Source organism: Callospermophilus lateralis, chromosome 6 (genome assembly GCF_048772815.1).
Source record: "Callospermophilus lateralis isolate mCalLat2 chromosome 6, mCalLat2.hap1, whole genome shotgun sequence".
NCBI classification, from domain to species: Eukaryota; Metazoa; Chordata; class Mammalia; order Rodentia; family Sciuridae; genus Callospermophilus; species Callospermophilus lateralis.
In genome coordinates, this window is record NC_135310.1 from 94,972,738 (window position 1) to 94,989,647 (window position 16,910).

At 32.3% G+C, this 16,910-nt stretch overlaps 1 protein-coding gene across 1 annotated transcript in view; it reads left to right on the top strand.

The window, feature by feature from the left end:
* Eys (EGF-like photoreceptor maintenance factor) overlaps positions 1 to 16,910 on the top strand; it is a 1,514,165-nt gene that overhangs the window by 416,600 nt on the left and 1,080,655 nt on the right.

Below are 16,910 nucleotides of genomic sequence, written 5' to 3' on the forward strand. Positions count from 1 at the left end.
CTTCTGCTGTATTCTAATGGACAGAGAAAATTGACGAATCTCTTAAGATTTGCCAATCCAGTTAGCAGATGTCACCAGACTTCTGTCATTTGCCCACTATTTTTTCTTTTGTCTTGAGTCTGACCAATGAGAAAATATGTATCAGTGATTACAAAAAAAATTTGGTTTGATTCTTAAAAACATATTTTAGCATTCTGAGGCAAACTGCAAACATACATTTAAAGTAAATGAAGTATCAGTAAAATACAAACAAAATATAAAATTTAAGTCACAAAAATGAAAAAGAATATAGTGTGCAAAACACTTTCAATTTATTATGTATTGTCCAATGACATTTGGCCCTTCTAATTGTCTTTAAAAGAGGATAATTTGATGAATACAGTCCTTAATGCACAGAAATTAAAAAAAAATCTGTATTCTCTTTTAATCACAATATTCTTTATCATAATAGAAATTGACCTGTGCCTTAATAGCATTGTGGATGGAAATCTAAACTGACAAAACTCTTTATTTGCCTCAATCTTGGGAAGTAAAACAAACAGAATAGAAAAAGCTACATAAAAAAGTCACCCTTGTGATAATGACAAATAAAACATTTGCCGGGTGAAAATGGATGTGATATGCATCTAGAGAGCCTAGCTGGATTCTGGAAAACTGTGATAAGAAAGAAAAGCTTGGGCTGTGGTTGTAACTCAGCGGTAGAGTGCTTGCTCAGCACATGTGAGGCCCTGAGTTTGATCCTCAGCACCACATAAAAATAAATAAATAAAATAAAGAAATCTTGTCCGACTACAACTTTAAAAAAATAATAATTAATTAATTTTTTAAAAAGAAAATCTTAAGAGAGAAGAGTATGAACAATTGGGACAGGACAGTAAAATGTCCAGCAAATTAAGGAAAACTTCCACAGTAATTTTTAATGTAAATTTTTGAACCCAATTTTTACATATTGTTTTTAATTAGTAATATATATATATATTTATAGGGTACAAGATGGTGTTTTGATATCTTTACAGTTATGAATTATGAAATAAGGCTAATTAACAAATCCATTGCCTCACCTCACATACTAATAATATTTGACCATAATATTTTTACAGTGAAAATATTTTAAAATCTTCTGTGTAGGCAATTTTAAAATATGCAATTTATTATTTTTATCATAGTCACTATTCTGTGCAAAAAATAACTAATTCTTATTCTATCTAGTTAAAATTTTGAACCCTTTGATTGACATCTTTCTTTTCCTTATCCACCCTACCTTGCCCCAGCTGGCCTTTGTTAGCCATCATTCTACTTATTTTTTGTATGAGTTTAACTTTTTAGATTCCACATATAAGTGATATCATGTGATATTTGCCTTTCTTATCTCAACTTAATGATCTCCAGATTGAACTAAATTTTCAATATACTCACTCTACACTTGATCTACAATATAAATTCAATCTATAATTACCAGATTCAGCCACCAAAAATATTCCATGAGACATACTTCCGTATTCTAAAATATCAATTTATCGGAAATTCAAATCAACAGCATGTCCAGTAGTTTATCTAACAATCCTTATTCAGTCAGCCCTACTTCAGAGATATTTATATATGAATCATTATATATCCTACTGGGATAATCTTGCATTTAAAATACTTATTTTCATATATCACTTAGACACGGAGTTTGACTAAAGGAAGACAAAATTGTTCCAAGTTATTTCTTCTAGAACTACTTAGATGTGGAGAGGGAAGAAAATCATGAAGGGCAAAGAAGGAAATAAAGTTATCTTTCTCCATGTTTAGACAGGCAGTTTGACTAAACAAATAGGGCCAATGCCTGAGGTGCTTACTGGTAGGGTTTAATTGATCAGATACCAAAATAATTTGCCACTTCTTGTTGTTCATTCAATTGACAGATTGTTAAGGATAAATTCTAGCCCCAAGCAAAGTCATGACATATCTATAGGTTAAGAACTTTCACAAGCCTCTGGCAATGTTCTGACAATGATTGTCTTTAGTGGCTGACTGTGTCTGTTTTCAATGATGACCTATAATTATATAGGTTGAACTGCCACCAAGGTCTGTCCTGCATCTGCATATTCATTATTCAAGAGACATTTCTTCTCACATGCATGTAAAAGAATTTACCAGAAAATTAATATACATGGTATTAATGAAATCCCAGATATGTACTTATTTTCTGATCTTGAACAATAGATTTTTACTCTATGAATGTTTAAAATAAAGTCTAAAATAAATAAAGTTTAAAATAAAGTTTGCTCATTAGAAATAGAATCTTAAAGATTATTAAAAAGCTGGAATGTTCAGAAGCCAGGAAAGAAACTTTTCTTTCTGTTACCAGAAACTTGTTTGGCTACAATGGGAGTGATGGAAGGATGGATGAAAATAAAACCTGGATGACCTCAGAGGGAGAAGTTCACCAGAAAAATAGCCCCTGGGCTGCAATGTAGCATAGAGAAGGATGAGATTTCTGTATTGTGTAAGGCATCTTACAAATCATCATAAACTGCTTTGCAAGAAAGCACATTCATTTCCAATTTAAAACCTTGTCTCTTCTTGCAATAATATATAGCTAGCTTTTTTTATGTTTTGAAATAGTTTCATTATCTTATTTTTCTGGTAAACCAAAATTGATTATTCTACAGAGAGTTGAGCTTCCTGTTACAATTTTGTCAATAACTCTTTAATAACATTTTAAAATCTGGCTGTAAAATTAATACATGATTTTTTGTAGGCAGTTAAGACAGGGAAAAAGACAATTAAAATTAAAAAGACAAAAACAAAATCAATCTACTAGCAAAACAGTCATAACTAGTAGATTGTGCTTCAATAAATTGTTGGGAAAATCTTATCAAATACCTTTTAGTTTTGAATTGACACTTTGATAACCTCTCTATTTCTTTAGAAAATAAGTTGTCCAGTGGTATAATCAGTTCAGAACAGTATTACCCCTTGTACATGACTGAAACAGTAAGAACAGGGGTAGTTTATTTGGAAGTATAGCACTGAATCTGACCTCAAAAGTCTAATTTGGAACCATTAAACATTTAAAATTGTTAAAGTTCAGATTGTATTACAAAATTTAATAATAAACAAATTTCATGTAAGAATTAAGGTTTTTGTCTTCTTTAAAGTAATTAAATCCAATAATTCCAGGCCAGATTCTATTACAGGCAGAGTTGAGCAGTCTTTATCTGCTTAGCACTCTACACCTCTTCTTCTGACTAGATCATGAAGTCTGATAACAACTGTTTAAAACCCTGGAGCTACATGCCAGGAAGAAATGGAGACTTGTGGCCAAGAGTGTCACCTGGTCTTGTGGTTTTATGAGCTCTTCCTTTAAAGAGTAGGTTACAATGTTTCTCCAATCAAGGCTCAGATAGTGAGAAATCATCCCCAAATAGAATAAAAAGCATAGTATGAAAGAAAAGAAAATGTTTTGTACCTGATGGAAAGTCAGCATGTCCTCTTTTCATTAATCTCGTTAACAAACAATAGTATAGAGAAAAGAAAAAAGCAGGAGGGATCCTTGAATAGACTTCATAATAATATCAGACTATCTTTTAACTAATGATTTAAAATGTTATGAACAGTGGTTTTTATTTTTTCATCTTTTTATGTCCAAAGGAACACCTTTTATGAGTAGAAACACTTAAGTACAATTTTGTGTGACAATAATGGTGTTGGTGAAGACTCAAATGAGTGAATCTGTATCTATTTATTATCTATTTATCATGACATAAATAGCTCATATACTTCCTCATTTCTTATATTCACACTGAAATATGAGTAGATTAATTGACATAATGCGGTTATCTATCTTTTTTATGTTTTCACTGCATAAAAAGTGCACTCTACTGAGACAGTTTCAGTTAATTAAGTCACTCTTACTTTATACTGTACATTATTCTGTTTAGGCAGGATAACAATCCTATTGACATTTTGCCCATGGATGACCTCTTTCAAAGCTAATTTCTATTCAGTTGTTCTCTGAAGTAAATCAAAAGATGAAATGTAATATGAACAATTTATCTTTTAAAGGATTGAGAATATCAATGTGCAGGAAAAATAAAACTGACATGAATGTTATAAAATAGGAACCATTTAATCCAAGATATCTGTTTATTTAATAGATTTATGCTTGCTATTCATTTCTCTGCCACGAGAAAGCTTCATAAGTATTTCTAAAAAATAATGATTATATATATACACACATATATGTATATTTGTACAGAATCTTAATATACATATATATATGTATGTATATCTTATTTCTTGTAAACTTAAGATTCTGTACAAATCACAAATGAAAGGATTATAATTTTTAGTAAGCATATCTTTGGTTTTATAAAATAATTGATAATTTATAAGTTTATAGGCAACCCAAGAAAGTAATTATATTTTTTATAAGTTATAAGAATATCTAGTGTTTTCTAAAATATTTACCAACTCTAAAAATAATAAATCTACTTTAAACTATTAAAAGTTAATAAAATTAAGTGTGCAAAAATTTTTCCCAAAATTTTTAAAAAACAGATATTCATTCAGGCTGAACTTGTCAGTTACACAACCAGCATCCAGATTCCATTGCAATCTATTCCATGTCCCTAACGAGTCAAACCTTTTTCCTCTGTTTTATTGTACTGGGGATTGCACTTAGGGCTACTTAACCTCTAAGCCACATCCCCAGCCCTATTTTGTATTTTATTTAGAGATAGGGTCTCATTGAGTTGCTTAGTGCCTCACTTTTGCTGAGGCTGGCTTTGAACTCAGGAACCTCCTGCATCAGCCTCCCAAGCTGCTGGCATTACAAGTGTACACCACCATGACCTGCTTCCCAGGCCTTTTTATTTTTGATTTTGAGACAGAGTCTTGCTAAGTCGCCCAGGCAGGCCCAGGGCTTGTGGTCCTCTTGCCTATAATGCACTAAATGAAAAAAATAAGTGTTAATTATTAATCTAAAATTTTGGTGTACTTTAGTTATTTAATGATTCATGAATATAGTATATGTAAATTGAGTTTGTCTTCCCTTTTGTATTCTTGGATTAATTATGCTTAGTAATTTAAAAGTTTGGTTCTAATTTCAATTTTTAAGTACTTTATTTAAAGCACTGATCAAAATGAAAAGGGTTCTATGAAGAAACACATAGTTAAAAAAGAAAGCAGGATTGTGATACTGTGTTTACTAAATTGTTACATTTACCTTTATTATCCCCAATAATTATGAGAATTCTGTAAACAGATAGTGCTGCTGGTCTGGTCTTCATTTCTATTTCTCTTCCTTTTGCTACAAGTACTATTGTTGTTCTGATGTTTAAAAAGATTACTCTTTCTACAGGGAAGTAAATTATTTTTGTATTTATTTACTTATTTATTTATATTTAATTTATATTTATTTATTCATATTTAATTTCTTGGAGATACTTACAGTAAAGCATCTGATCATAGCTTGAACCTGGTTTATTGGTCCATTTTGTGTTGCTATAAAAATATACCTGAAGTGGGAATTTTATTTAGAAAGTACATTGATTTTGATAATAGTTCTGGAGTGCTAAGAGCATAGATAGAACTGGCATCCTGGTGATTTCCTCCTTGGCTGTGTCACACCTTAGCAGAGAGACAGAAAGGGAAATAGCCACATGAAGAAGAACTCAAGTTCTTGGTGTGTCCTAACTTTCTATCAGTCCACTGTCATGAGAACTAGCTCCCGTAGACCAATATTAAACCCTTCACAAGAGTAGTGCCCTGTGGTGCATTTTCTTTTAGCAGGTTCTATTTCTTAAAAGTCTATTACCTCTTAATTCCACCACATTGAGGACCACAACTCCATTACATTGAAACTTTGAGGGATCATCCATATCCAACCCCTAGAACATGGTCAAACTCTCTCCTCCATCTGAACATGGCCCTCCTCCTTACATTATATATCCAGCCATTCTCTTCTAACACAAAGAGGAACCCCTTTGGAAAAATCCCTTTTAAAGCTGATCCAATATATATCTTCAATTTTCTGGATTCTACTAATAAGATAGTAAAATTTAAGAAGTGGCTAAGGTATTGTATATGAAACTGTGATCCAACCATCCACAGGTTCTACTGTTGAGGTGAAATTAAATCATGTATTTGTGTTTTGTCTGACAAATATTATGAAATTCATGGACATAGTAATAGTCAAAAATGCTATTTTTCTGAGGTTCTCAGGAAAAGTTAAAATATTATATTTGTATAAATATTTAAAAAGTGCATAAGGCTTTATATTGTATGGGTGTCCGTGGGAGCATTAAGATGAAGGACATGTGATGACAACAGTATGTCAATTTCTCGAACAGTCTGCTTAGCCTAGGAAGAAACATTACATGGAGGTGGGTGTGGTTGTGGTGGGCAAATAAAATAAAGAGTAGATTTTCTCAGAAAGAAGGTGTGGAGGCAGGTATGGCAGACCTGGAGTCACTTTATGACTCTGAAAATGAAGAAAGTTAGTGAAGGACTTTGAATAAAGGGACAAACTATGACTTATGTCATCATTTTTTTTCCTGAGTTCATTTCCTCCTTCACTCTGTAATGTTGCTATCCAATTCAGCAGCTTCACATGCTCCTTTGCCCCATGTAAGCCAAGGTCACTTACAATTCATCTTTGAATCTATAGAGCCTACTACACTGACTAAAGTAGGTGCTTGATACTTGTGTGCAAAAGATACAAATTGGCAAGTGGAGAACTGTTTAATTCTGAAACAGGAGTGTGATAGGAAGAGCGTGATAGGAAGAGCTCTGCTCTGAAACTCAGTAGATCTGGGGTTTCTTGTTCAGGAATATTAGCTTTGTGACCTTAAGCCACTTCTGTAATTATTCAGTCATCTGTCAAACAGTTTTTGAGTAAATTTCATGATCAAATTGTGGCATCTCTTAAATTCTATAGGCCTAGTTGTTTTGTTTCTGTGCTTGTTTTGTTTTACAGTAGAGCTGTGCCTGCTAGAAACCCTATTTCTTTCAAGGTTCCCTGTTACAAATTAAGGATACATTGAGCCTCAAGGAATTTTGGTCCTAGCTCACTTGAATGGACCATTTCACAAGTATTTTTAAATAAAATTGAAGAGTACAAACTATATCCAACTATTAAAGCCTTAGGCCTGTTGAGAAATCATTAGTTTTGTAAAACTTTAAAATGACTTCTCCCTTATTTTCATGAGCAACTAAAAAAAAATGACTTCTCCCATTCTATTTGATATCACTAATGATTTTGAATCTATTTTTCCCCTTATACTCTTATATTGTCTGATTCATAAAACTTAACAAAGCATATGTAACATATAAAACTACATCACTCTTCAAAATGAAGGAGACAGGGACACATTAAAATATATTTATCAATGCAGATTCATTAAAGCAGCTGTATTTGTTGCCACCAGATAGGCTTTGATATGAATTCAGCTACTAATTATTGAAATATGCATTTAATAATTCATGTTTCATTAATAATGTACCATAAAAATACAGCATATAAAGGAATGTATGATATATTTATTGTGGCATTCTAGAGAATTATCTTGAGGCTGTAGACTAATTTAAAATATGATTATTCTCATCACATATTCTGGGCTTTTTCATGAATACAGCCATATATTCTATTCATGACCTAGCTTTAACTTGACTTCTGAAATTTTCCTGCACTATTTTAATGCCTTAAGGGAGTATGGTGAGATTTAAACTAAGATCATTTCTGCATAATCACTGCATATTATTGTGGCATGTTGAAATAATAATAAAATTTAGCATTGCCATCTTTTACATGAAGGGATAGAAAAATCTTACAATGCATTTTCTACTGTTGTCTATTCCAGGATGAAAAGTCTTTTTGTGTTTATTTTTCTTCTTATACTTTTTCTTTTCTAATTTGAGCATGAAAGACTAAACAAAGGGTATCATTTATTTTACTTGCAGGATTTTCTACTTCATACAATGATCTGTATTTGGCAACATCTCCAAAGATTGTATAGTTTTTACATTTATGATACCTCAGTGTAATGTTCTATTTATTTATTTATTCATTCATTCACTCAGTTCTATATATTGTACCAAGATACACTCTATTACTCAGTTAAATCCCAAGACTTTTATTATTATTTTTTTTTATTTTGAGATAGGGCCTCACTAAGTTACTGAGACTGACCTTGAACCTGCCTAAGTCTCCTTCTCAAGTCACTGGAATTCCATGCATGCCTAACCCAGAGTAATTTTGATATTATTGTAATTTCATCATATTTAAAAATAATTTTCTATAGCATAGGACATGACAGATTAGTAGGAATTTTTAAAATTGTGATGTATATTCATTGATTATTCTGAGCAATACTATATTTTAAACAGACATAATTATTCAAGTGACTATGTTGCTTAAACACATTTGTTTTGTGTAACAAGAGTACTTCAGTTTGATTATATATAAGAGTAACTATTTTGCTTCATTTAAAAAATTTCCATTACATGGGTGATTTATTTTTCTGTAATTCCCTTTATATAATATACTCCATTGCAGGTGTGAGTCAAGTCCCCAAGAGCTACTGTCAACAACTAGTTTTTGCTTTGTCTCCTCATTCTTCAGCCTAGTCAGATGCTTTCAGGGTACAGGTTCTGAAGTAGTTTCCCTTGCAAAAGTCAAAGGACTCTTAATTATCTACAAGTCATTATCTGTATTAAAGGTCCTTCTAAAAATAACTGTTTTCTCATCATGATCTATTTCTTTTACCTGCTCTTCCAACAATTAGAATTATTTATTTTGTAAGGTGTCTTCCTGAACAGCAAAAGATATATTACTTTTACTTTTATTTCATTCTATTCTGAAATGTTATAAGACCCCAGGAGGGAAAATATGATCCTGGAACCAACTGCATCAATATCAGTTGGGAACTGTCAAGAAACACAAATTCTTGGGCTCCGCCTCATATCTATTAAATCAAAAAGAATGGGTGATATCTGAAAAATTTTAATCCCACACATGATTCTTTGAGAAAAACATCCATAAGTCTTTTGCATTATCTAGGATTTCGAATTTCTTCTTGTAAATGTCGCCAGCTGGCCAAGCTGACAAGATTAGCTGGGTTCAAGGAACTGGCTGTATCAGTAACTAAGGAAATGGTGAAAAAACCTCACAAACATGAAAATACCTTTTTCTCAATTGCTGGGGTCAGGGACACCTTTACAACCTCAAAGATAAGCTCCCATGGTGGAAAGAGGGTAAGAGGAGCCAGAAAGTCGAGCAAGAGAGTGAGCACACCCTGAGCCCCTCTATTTATTGGGTAAAGGACATTTGAGAGAAAATTCCACCCAAATAAGGCAAGGGATTTGGTTTCAAAGGGTGGAATATTGCTTGATGATGTCTTGTAGTCAACAGATTGACATCTTGGCAAGTCATGCCCATCTCAGGTACTTTGTGGGATCACAGGCAGATCATGAAAAAAGCGTGCAACATCAGCATATAAGTCATACTTACAGCCCATGGATGGCTCCCCAAATCCAAGTACATTGGACTTGGCTTTGACCGCCCCCTTTACATATGATCTCATGTGAATTCATTTCCCACTTTTGGTTCATGTTCTCACACTGATGTGTCAGTGGGTGGTAAGCTTGGATTCTAGACTCCCTACTTTTGTCAGCAGTGAACTTCCTTCGCTGTCCTGTGATGACAGTCAAGTGGACTGTTAAAGTAAAATGCTTTCCTGGGATGATAAATTCACTCTGTGGAGTAAAACAACTTCATCTTAATCTTCCCCAGGCAAGGTCCATCAGACAAGGTCCATTCAAAGAGACATTCCTTATCTACAAACTTCTCTATAAACCTCTTAGCTCAAAAAAGGCCTTGAAAAGTAGTATAAAGTGTAATATATCTCCCAATCACAATTACTCTACTGGATATTTAGAAAGTCATTGACTTTTCTTCTTTGCACAGGAAATAGGCAACTAGCTCTGCCTAAATCAATCCTACTAAGTTTTCCATGATCTACAGACATGCAAATAACACACTGTTGTGGCTATATTTCCATGTTGGTAAATAAAATTTTCATCTCATTTTATATTTGCATTGGCAAGTTCATATAATTATTAAAATACACTAGTAACAGAAGCCATTGTATATTGATTCAAGTTGAATGGAAATGGATTTCACAATATACAACAAATGCTAGTTAACAAAGATAGCTGTTATAGTCTGAAGGTTTATGTCCTTCCAAAATTGATGTTGAAATCAATTCTCAAAGTGACAGTATAGGGGGTTAAAGGATTTGGGAACCTAGTAAGTCATGGAGCATAACACTCATGAATGAAGTTAGTGCCTTTATAAGTTAGAAAAAGACCCCCTTCTACCATGTGAGGTTGCTGTGAGAAGTTGGCTGTCTGTGAACCAGCAACGTAGGTCCTGATCAGACAGAGCTTGCTGGCACCTTTATCTTGGTCTCTCCAGCCTCCAGAACTATGTAAAATAAGTTCCTGTTGCATTTAAATCACATAAATTATTTTATTATACCAACCCAAATAGACTACAACAATGAATATGCTAAAAAAATGGAGCTTTTTATTGTAAAGTGGGCCAATGCTGTAAAATCATAAGTCATGGCACTTTTTATGTTCCTCATTACATATTCATCACCAACTGTTTAGTGAACCTCTGCCAATAAATGTTCCCCCCCCAAAGTAGGCATTCAATATACCTGAACATGTCAAATTGACAGGTTCTTTTATTGTCACTTCTTTTCAGTAATAATTGTTTGTATTCTTAGTCCATTTTCTTTACATTTTTAAATGTATGTATATCATGATAATAAATTTGTTCAATAAATATAAAGATTAGAAAATGCCATTTTCCTTTAGTTTATTTTTAAATGTTACTGGAAATTAGGTCAGCTGTTACTCTATAGATATTCCTTAAAGTACAGTCTAAACTGTTTAATCAAATCAGTTTTTTAAATAAAGTTTAATCGTATAAAAATACCCCCCAAATTTGAATGCAATATACTGTTCTAATTGAGTAGACAATTACTTAATATATAATGTATTTTCAATGTAAAAATTACTAAATTATAATGTTTTGCTTAGAAAACTTAAATAAAATTTATAAATTAGAAAAATCACAAAGCAGATTTTTAGGGTATTGGTTCATCCAACAAAAGGTACTTTCAATTTGCTTGAGGCCTCCATGATTCCATTTGACCTTCATATGTGTACAAAGTCTTTTACCTAAGCCATGCTTGCATAAAATAACTACTTGTTAATGATCAGTCTTCAGGATTTTATTTAACATTTATGGGAGAACAACTGTTCAAGATATATGTGGGAAGTGTTATAATTATAACTGAAAAAAGTTTAAGAGAAAAAAATGTGCTAACAGATGTTTCTGTCTAACATGTTATGGATACATAGTATTCAAACAATCAGAGGACTTCCTCTTGGGGAACACTTCTTAACTTATAGAAGAGAGAGGAGGGATTTTATCTTTGAGTGCTGAATTATATGTATAGTTTGTTTTTAAGGAAGTTAATTTCTGCAAATCAAACTAATACAGTTGGGTATTGTCAGAAACAAAATTACCATAGTTATGTCTTATATGATATATGGTTCATTTTTTAGTCAGCATTTGAAGTTTTCAGATAGATTTCAGAATGAACAGCTAAATCATATTAAAATATGTGCAATTCCTTACCTAATCAATCTCAAATACAATTCAAGGAAATAAAGATTTGTAGATTTAGAACATATCATTAAAATATATGAGAAATAAAAATCATTATGACTTTTGTTCTCTGGGAAAATGTGTTTCCCAGTATGTTTAAATATGAATCTGTTGTATTCTTTTTTAAAATGAATAAAATAATAAATTTCAGAATTAATTTTAAGAATTTTAAAGTAACATCCATATACACACCCACACACACACCTGAAAATAAATTCAACACAGTACTTATCCCACCATCCATCACATGTGTATTATAAGTCAATGTCACTCAAGTCAATTCAAAATCATTTAAGGATTTATATATTAAAATTCCTGCTTTTTCTATGGGATATATACAGACCAACAAGATAATATTGCTACTATACATAAGTTTACAACTTATTTAAAAATAAAGAGGGAGATATACATGCAAATAATGCCACTGAAAACATAGTTGCATAAGAAGAAAAAAGAGTGCAAATATTGCTATGACTATGCAGGATGGGGGAAAGCACAGTTTACCAGGGATTATTTATTTTTGTAGAAAATAACAGCATTTGGAAATTTAGGATCAGAGTCTTTCTAAGAATGAATATTAAAGAGTTCAGATACCCTTTAGGAAAGTGTTAAATGCAGATTCCTAGAAGCCACCACTAGATATTCTGGTTGAGTAATTCTGCACTGTGCATATCAAGAATCCTTCATTTTGAACAAGCAATTCAGGTGATTCAGGTTAAACAGTCAAAGATCACTTTTTGAATCTTAGGAGTTGAGTTATATTTTACTTTATGAGACTTGCATTTCATTCTATATAACCCAGAGTCCTTAAATACATTTTATCCCCTGTAACATGTTTCTTTCTTTTGGCTAAACAGATTTTAGCCAAAATCTGTTGCTGTTCCCATGCTTCAGACTGTAGACAATTGTGAAATCAATGTCTCTGCTATTCTTTCTGGCCATTTTTTTTTTCCTATGTATTTTTGTCCCATACTTTACATATCCAGGCTTAGACAAAACAAAAAGATATTCATGATTTTGACTTGCATATGAGACAAAATCTTATATTGAAAATGAAAAATAATGGCTGTATGTCTTTATGAAAAAGCCAGATAATATTTCGAAATAATAATTTTTCATCATGTTTTCTGCTGTTATGACACAATATGCAGCTTGAAACTTTGAGACCTGGAACCCAACTTACTACTGCTTTTAGTCAATAAATGTCAGGAAAACACTGATGTTATGTGCTTTCAGTTTAGTTCTAGAGATTATGAACTCATAAAAAAAAAAGGTTCAAAATGTGTTTGGCAATGAACAAAGGATGATGAGCAATACAAAATCCCTTCCCTCAGGACTCTTATAGACACAGAGAAATAATCTGTCATTACCAGAAAGTGATAAAATGTATCATGTGACCCACAAGCAAAATTGTTCCTTCTTGTTAGATACATGTGATAGCATTCTGAATGCCAGCTGTTCTTTTTATTCTTAACATAGACTGTGATAATTTTATGCATACAATGTGTGTGTGTATTTATCCCTTTTCTCTTTCTAACAGCTTGTAAGCCTTAGGATAAAGGGACCTCAACTTATTGATCATTGTATACCCAGTATTTATTGCCTGTCAATATCTATCTGTTAAGTGAATGAACAAGATGCCTTTTCAATAGATTTGGTTTTTTTTGAAAGGCTAAGTTTCTCATAACTGTGCTATTTTGTCAAAGAAAATTAACTTTGTACTTAATATACTTTGCCTTTTATGAAGCGAACAGTATGCATGACTATACATGTAAATATGCATACAAAAAGTATAAAATAATAATAAAATAAGAGAGAATTGTGATCTATATTTATTATAAATTATCATATTTTTAAATGGTACTAGATATAGTGAAAGATATTTAAAAACTGAAAAGCCTACAGATTTTTTCTACTAGTGTTTCTTCTCAATCCCTCATTCATTTCATTCTAGTACATATAAATCAGGGGAATTGGGGAAGTAGGCTTCTAATTTTAATGAAATTTAATACAGAAATACCTGTAATGTGTCTTTTAATATTTGTAGTTATCAGGTACTGCATTCTTATACAATGGTCTAGCTTTGCTAAAGCTAAAGATAAATTATATGTGACATAATTATTGCACAATGTATAGATATCTTGCCTACTAGAAGATTCGGATGTTAAAGATAACAGAAAGGGCCACCAACTGAGCAATGCCAATTCAAGATTTTATGAGATTTTTGGAAGAGTTGTTTAAACCTTTTACTGCCTCTGTAAATACAAGACAGTTCAGTGACCTCTGTGTGAAGGAAGACTTGATCTTGAAGTCTTGTCAAAATCGTGAAGCTCCCTCTTAGGTGGTGTTAAATTCTAAAGCAGGGAAGTTGCATACTATATTTCAAGTCAAAAGTTCTATGTCACTTCAAACAATAGGGAAGGTTAACCACTAGAGGGTTCTAAAATGTTGTAGTTCTGCTTATAGGTAAATCCTTGGCCTGCTCCTCAGTTTTTAAAATTCTCTAGCTATGGAAATATATCTTAGGTTGTTTTAAGACTTTCTTTAAAATGGCAATTATTTACCTTGAATCTTTGTCTTTTTCATTTCCTTGATGGCCTTCAGAAAGAGCTACCTGATTCTGTTATTATAATTTCTACTTTTACCATACCTCCCATATTACATTTTCCAGTCTACTCTCCATCTTCAGTATGAAATGGTGTAATATTCCCAGGTGATATTATGTTTTAATAATTCAACTACTGCCCCATTTTCTGGACCATGCTTATTCTACCAACAACTACAGGGAGAGTTTTCTTACATATATGACTAACAGACAATCAGATTACAAACATCATTTTACTGTCTACTTCTGAGGATACTTCTGGTGATAATTCTTTTATGATAATTCCAAAAAAAAACTTTATAAAGAATGAGATTTTTTTTTTCAAGCAGAGTTTATTGTGAAATACTCTGAGAACCATGTCTGTGAGGGAGTAAAGGGAAAAGAAATGTGCAGAGTGATGATTTAAACTGCAGCATGGTTGTTAAGACACTTTAGGCGATTCCACAGATGGTGCTTGGGCTGGGGTACCTCATCAGACATGCCTTCAATGGAGGCCAAAAGGGCTTGGTCTTTCTATCTCTTCATAAAGCAATAATTGGATGTGGGCCAGAAGTTGGAGATATAGCATAACACTGCGTAAGGAAGCTCCCTTCAGGTAAAGACAAATACTAGGAAAGGAGTCAGCTATGATTTTTTTGGCTGCCTACTCTCCCCACAGTTGGGACTTAGATAGCCTGAGAGGAGTGGTAGGAGAATCTGCACAGCATACCACAGCTGCACTGTAACAGTAAAGAAAGAACCCTGACTAAACAACTCAACATTTGGCCAGAAGATTTGGGAAACCAAATTAAGTAGCTTTGGTAATGTGATTTTTATTTTATTTTCTGGAAAATTAATACTGCTTTGAGATTCTATGAAGAATAATCAAACCCTCTCTCTTTGTGATAATACTAATTCAAAAAGAGAGATTTATTTGAGAAAGACATCTTTGAATGAGGACTCAAAGATTTTAAAATCAGAGAAATTTGCAAACATGTTTTTTTTCTTTAATAGGCTAATGATACTAACAAGGTAAATAAATGTTAAAAGTATAATCAATTTTATTAGTATAATTATTTTGAAATAATAATTTTTCATCCTTTAGTTTCTTTATTTATATTATAGTATGCAATTTAAATTTTCAAGATCCAGGATCACTTGGAAAGGCAGCATGAAATTTATATACAAATGTTTCATTTAGTAATTTAAAAAATTCTATTAAAGTAAACTTTGGGTCAAGTGTATGTTTCACATATAGATAAATATACATTTACATATCTATATGTATTTTATTGTCTCTGTAAGGAATAAAGAGTAAAATTTGAATTTGTTTAAAAAGTCATAAATAGAAGTTAATTTCATGTTCAATGATTATTTTGAAGAGTAACCTGATGTAGACTATGTAGAAATCTCAGGCAGGGAAAGCTCCTGAGCTGTATTATTTCAAAGTGAGGCATTAAGTGGACTTACTTCCTTCTGGTGGCCTCATTCATTTAATTGCCACAATCACATTTGTGATGTGCCTTCTTCCTGCAAGGTCTACACTCTGAGAGTTTAAAGATGAGCTCTAAGCAGGACTTCCCAGATATCCAAATTATGTTGAGGAGATAGAGTGATAATTTTTAAGTTAAGGCCACATGACTTGACCAGAAAAGAAATATGAACCAAGGGTACCACCATTTCTTCTTTATTGCAGAAAAACTAAAATTATCATGAAAAATTCTCTGCATCCTTGAAGGATAAACAGTGACTCCCCAAACAGAAAACTAGAATTAATTCTCCAGTACAAGGTATGAAACAGTGGTAATTTTTAGCATAGTTGGAGCCTATGGTTTACTAGATGGTATGATGCTGAGTGGTAAAAAAGAAAATAGGGATTAGAATTCAGACGAGACTTAGAATGAACAGTTTGTTAGGAAAAAAAAAATAGACTTTAAAATTAGTTCCATGCATGATTAAAGTAAGAAGAGTCTCTATAGAAGCTGAACTGCAAAGCTATATTTGATTTTAATTTTTTTATTAGTTATACATGACAGTACACTGATCTTGACATATCATACATTTGAATCAAATGGGGTATAATTTCTCATTTTTCTGGTTGTACAGGTTGCAGAATCACATTGGCCATATTTGATTTTTAGAAAAGCATCCCTGGCTGCCATGAAGTAAGAATGAGTATGGTCAGAGACACATTAATGCTAAATATAACAGCAAGGTAGTGAGGTAGTGGTAGTTAATTTAGAAATAAATATCCAGGAAAAGCAAAATAAATTTAACATAATAATTACAATGAAATTTGAAGATTCAATGGCTTTAAATTTGAAAACTATGGCTTTTTGATGTGTTAACGAAAAGACTGTTTTGTGTATAGAATGTCAGAGAATAGCCAGATGGACAAAGCATATACTGAATAATGGTCCCTAAAAATATTCAGGTCAGAAGCCATAAATCTTTCCTTTATGTGGTAACAGGGACTTGGAACAGGTGATTAAACTAAATCTCTGAACAGATTATCCTGGTATGCCCTTACTATAATCACAAGTGTTCTGATGAGAGGGAGGAAGAGAGACCTGACAGATGAAGGTACCAAAGTGA